At 34.6% G+C, this 4,737-nt stretch overlaps 1 long non-coding RNA gene across 1 annotated transcript; it reads right to left on the bottom strand.

Moving 5' to 3' along the window:
* Positions 1–232: 232 nt before the first annotated feature.
* Positions 233–1,402, bottom strand: LOC311277147. Its single transcript, XR_014625175.1, has 4 exons — positions 1,303–1,402; positions 972–1,152; positions 812–837; positions 233–726 (listed from the first exon to the last, which is right to left on the bottom strand). It is a non-coding gene; the product is annotated as an uncharacterized lncRNA (long non-coding RNA).
* Between the last annotated feature and the right edge of the window lie 3,335 nt (positions 1,403–4,737).

Here is a 4,737-nt window from a genome sequence, read left to right as displayed (position 1 = left end):
TGGAATGGAAAAAGATGGAAAATAGGATGGATATATACATATACATGTATATGTATATATGTGTGTATATATGTGTGTGTAAATGTATGTACACACACACACATATAGTATATACATATATGTGTGTGTGTGTGTGTGTGTGTGTGTGTGTGTGTGTGTGTGTGTGTGTGTGTGTGTGTGTGTGTGTATGTATACGTGTATATGTATGTATGTATGTTTCAGAACATCATTTACAGAAAATTAGATTCTTTATTGCCATGTACAAACATACAAAAATATAATATGTATTAAGTAATTATATAATGATTCTATATACAATCATAATAACATTACAGCAGTGTATCAGTAAAATAATGATTACGCAGTGATTACTGTATAACTGTAAACAATAGTCATTGATCTTATATATATATATATCACAATAAAAAAACATTAAAGAAATTGTTGAAAATAATACAGAATAGAAATGAAATGAAAAAAAAGTGAATGTATTGTTTTTTTGTTGTCGTTTTAACATTTAAATTTGGTGATTCAAAAGAACTCAGGACCTTATTTACTGTAACACTACCTGTCTTAATTATGACATTTTTTTTTAACTTGCTTAACTTGGTAATATTATAAATATATGCGTAGTATAGGCTATATTGTTAAGAGATATAATACATTCATTGTATAGTCAAGAAATGAAGAATATTTTGCTAGTTTGATGAAATGAACTGCTGCGTTCTAAAAAGAAAAAGAAAAAACATGAGATTTGAGCATCATTTCTACACAGTTTCTATTTTATCTCTGTATATAGACCATCTCTTACCTCAAATCTGCCCTCATTATCAGAAACTGAGAAAGACAAACACGAATATCTGATTAAAGTCATATGAAATGAGTTTTAAATTAACTTTACACATTCACACAGAATCTGAAACTCTGCTGATGATGAAACACATATCTGATTTTGAACAGCATACACTCACAGTTGGGTTTCCCACTATTAATGCTTTTCCGTCTCACTAGTGTTTCTTTAATCTTTGGTTGATTCATGTCCTTTTTGCTTGACATTTTTCTCTTTCTTTCTTGTTTTGTCCTTCTTTTGCAGTTTGTGATAGTCCGGATATAATCCTGCCATGCATTAAATGTGTTTGCTTTTCCAAACATCTATTGAAAACAATATAGATAATCTGAGTAAAATTTTACATTTGTTAGTGATCATTCTTATACAATACAAATTTACCTTTCAGTTTCACTATAATTCTTAATACAGTCACTAACATCACAGCTCAAAATTAGATAGACGTGTGTAATTACCTTGATATGAGCTGAAAGAAAGAATCTCCACTGCTTACTGTGACTCTGGAGGTTGAGATGTGTGATATTTATAGTCCACACTTCACTGCTAGCGCTGAACATGACTGCTGGCTTTATATTCATAACATCTGAAAGAAAACAGACAGTGACGTGCAGAAGCTCACGCCTCTTTTGGCACGGAGGATGGACAGATCAGTGCCTGTTGTCTATAAATGTTCTTTATTTTTCACAAAAATGTTCATTCTCCACTAGAGAAGTACCTACTAACATTGTCTATATTGTGAATGGCCAAATTGAATTGTTTGCTTCATAGCCTATAGATTTACACTATATATACAATCACCTTTTACTTCTCGTTTTAATACCATCCGTATTATCTAGAAACCATTCAATTCCTCACAGACAAGCTGAAGGAAATGATCCTACAGTGAAATCCCCTGGGAAAGAGTTTGACTCAAAACCCACCCGAACTGGAGACGTGGAAAACACAACTCTTTCGGCCAATCCATTCAAACGATCTAGTGACATTGAAAGCTCCTCTCTCCTTATGCCACTAGAACTAGCTTAAAGGGATAGTTCACTTTGAAATTAAATTTTGGTATGTTTTAGCTTACCTCAAGGGCATCCAAGATGTCGGTGTCTTTGTTTCCGCAGTAGTTTCAATTTTGATATTTTTAGGTCAAACCGTTCTTGTCTGTCAGTCATATAATGCAGGTCTATGGTCACTGTCTCAAAGAGCATGCACAGAGTCCAAATTAAACAATTCCCCATCGTCCAAATGAAACAATTCCCCATGGTAAGTACACATTGACGGCCTAAGACACGAAACGAGCGGTTTGTGTGAGAAAACGAACAGTATTTATATCGTTTTTAAGGTTTGCTTCTTGAGCAGTATCGAAACATTTCAAGAAAAGGTTTGTCAATTTTGGACAGCTTTCCAAGCTCTTCCATTTTTGCACACCTTCATATTCAGCACCACTATAGACACAATGAGACGTTCAGAGCATTTAAATCAAATGCATCGATTATTCAATGATCGTGCTTGTGATGGTGCGGGGCCGTCTAGTGTCCATCAATTGCCAATATAAACAAGTGGTTGGCGGAGGAAAACGAGGAACACCTCAGGAATTAAATCTGGCAAATCGTTTTGGGTGCTGATCATGACTGACCCCTGACCAGACTCCTATCGCTCTACACCTCCTGCATCTCCTCCACCTTCATGACCAGCGCCTGCCTCCACTGTGGTGCTGATCGGTGACTATATATCGTCTTTATATTTAATCATGGTGCAGGAAAACACTTGGATTTATGACTTTGTAAGATGCACACCCTCAAGTACACGAAACCAAAACTATGTGTTAGGATGTTCAAACCTTCAATTAAAAAAAAAAAAAAATCAAATATTCCATAAATATGAAAGCAGCAGAACGTGACTTTCAAAATGCTTTCTAAAAATAATAGCAAAATATTTTTGGGATAATTTCTATGCAACACTCATAATGTTATGGGTCATTCGCTTACATATTGTTTGTCAAAATAAAGAATTATGGTTATATTATGATCATACAGAAGGACAGGCAACAAGATGAGGTTCATTAAAAAGTTATAATATGATTAAATATGCACATTGCTGTTGTCTGCACTGATCCAAACTATAGATTATATCTCAGCCAAACAATGCATTGTTAACCGGTCAGAAATGTTTGATCTTTTGATGTTTTGTGTTTTTCACTTTTAAAGACACGCCTACTTATGCTCAGCAGTTTCATAATGCTCTCTTGAATTTCTGCATTTTTTGTTATTCATTATGCTTCAGGAATATTGCCTGATTTTCCTCAGCCCATGCACTCAATTATATGAAGTAACTGAGTTTAACATAGACAATAGTTTTGTGTGAACTAAATTAAAATTCCAGTTTCATCATATTTTTTGTAATATCTGTTGAGTAACAATTAACAAATGAACACAAACCACACTAAAACCAAAATGAAATGCATAAACTACAGTCTCTGTTGAACATTTTTTCTAATTTCTGTTCTATAATTGTTTTGCTGTTGAAACTTCACTGAGAAGCTGTTCAAACATATTAAATACAGACATGATGAGGAGGATGTGTTTCATGTAACTGAGTTTGGTCTCTCTCTCATCTGACAGCGTATAAACTGAATACAGTTGAGGTGAACTTAATACCAATAGAGTCTTTAAAACTCTTTCTTATTGCTCACTAGTACGTAAGCTCAAACCAGATGAAATATGTTTTACAGTGCCACTCCTGTACGCTGGTATACAAAAGCTCATAGCATATCATTATTTTTTTTTTTCTTGGCATTCCTGAACATCAATGCGTGTAAAAGCTCATAATACAAGGCGGTTACTCTGATCCTTCTGCACGCAAGGTGCATTTGGCTTGAAACCACCAGGGGGCGCCCTCGCTCTCAAAGATGACTTATATTAACATATCATTATATTCTAATGTAAAAATGTCAGTTATTTACTGTAGGTACTTTTTTATTTATTTTTTTTTTTATAACATGCAACTATAGTTTCAACTTTAGTTAATTCATGAATACATTGATTTGTATATATACTTGATGGGTAATATATATTTAATGGAGCACAACAGCTGTGTTAGAGCTGCAAGTGTTTTTTCCATTGATCTTTCCCATAGGATTTTTGTATATTTTTTTAAACATCTCAATTAAAAACTTATAAGCTGTGAACCAAACCAACCAGCAACCAGGTGATTCATAACATTTCAAAATCTGATTTTCAAATAGTATTTTTTTTTTGTTTTTTGTTTTTTGCTTCAAAGTTGAAGCAAATGACTTATGTGTCAAATGACGTATGTGACATATGTGTCCATGACGTGTGTGTGTGTATGTAGGCCTATGTTAAACAATTATTTTTAAACTAAGTTGAAATAATGCAGGCTAACAGCTTCAACAGAAGCAGATACTATCGATTAACAACCTCGTAGCTCACAGTAAGTCTTTAGTTTAAATGTTTAAAAGTTAGCATTAAAAATCAATTTCCCAGTGGAGAATATTCGGTTACTGATGTCACCGTGACGTGAGCAGCAGATCCTCAGATCCTCAGATCCTCCAGGAGCTTCAGGTTGTGAGATGGAGCTGTGGATCAAACCTGATGTCCAGCACTTCTTACGGAAGCTCAGTTAGACTGAGATCTGAGGTATTCAGAGGCCAGAGCAACAGCATTGTGTTCACAGGTGAAGTGGATCTTATAGCAAGATAAAGCGCCACCCACACACACACACACACACACACACTGATCAGCAACATGATGAGGAGTTCAAAGTGTTTCCCCGAAGATCTATATTTCTCCTCTGTCTCTGATCTGAAGTTGAACTCTAGTTGCAGCATCTAGTGGTCAAACACGGTAACACACTTTAATCTTCCATGTCTCGAATTACAGTTT

This window comes from Rutilus rutilus (assembly GCF_951802725.1).
Source record: "Rutilus rutilus genome assembly, chromosome: 18".
Taxonomy (NCBI): domain Eukaryota; kingdom Metazoa; phylum Chordata; class Actinopteri; order Cypriniformes; family Leuciscidae; genus Rutilus; species Rutilus rutilus.
This window is presented reverse-complemented; position numbering and strand designations above follow the sequence as displayed.